Genomic DNA, 634 nt, shown 5'->3' on the forward strand with positions numbered 1-634 from the left:
TGTGGGGCCGCGCCCCCGCCCCCGCCCGGCTTCCTCTGCGCAGGGGGGGGGGGGGGGGGCCACCGGGACCTCCCGCCCGCGGGGACACCGGTGCGCCCACGCAACCACCCTCACCCCCCCCGGCGACTCGCCCGAGGGGGAAAGCCGCTCGCCGGGGTCGCCGGCACCGGCTGTCTTTCACCTCCCTCCACGCCCCCCCCGCCAAAAGCTGACCCTGACCGCGCTCGGTGGCGGGGCACCCCGTCTGCGTGTCCCGCGTGTGAGGGAGGGCACCTCGGGGCCATCCCCTCGGTGCGCTGTTTGCCTTCCCCCCATCCCGTCCCGTCGCACCCCCGCCGAGCCACTTGACGCTCCCGAGCGGCGGCCAAACGCCCGCTGCGAGGCGGGGGGGAAGGGGCGAGGACATCCCCCCCGCCTCTCCTCCTCCCTCCCTCCGCCCCGCTAGCGAGGGACACGCGTGGAAGCGCGGGGTGTTTCCGCGGCGGGGATGCCCCGCTCGGCCGCGGCGGGGATACCCCCTGCCTGACGCAACGGAGCGGAGCAGGGGCGGCGGCGGGCGCGCATAGCGCGGCGGTGACCTCATGGCAGCGGCGGCGGCGGCTGGTTGGGAGTCCTCCCCCCCGTGTCGTGTCCC

The sequence above is a fragment of the Calidris pugnax genome, unplaced genomic scaffold (assembly GCF_001431845.1).
Source record: "Calidris pugnax isolate Ruff unplaced genomic scaffold, ASM143184v1 scaffold13, whole genome shotgun sequence".
In the NCBI taxonomy this organism is placed as follows: Eukaryota; Metazoa; Chordata; class Aves; order Charadriiformes; family Scolopacidae; genus Calidris; species Calidris pugnax.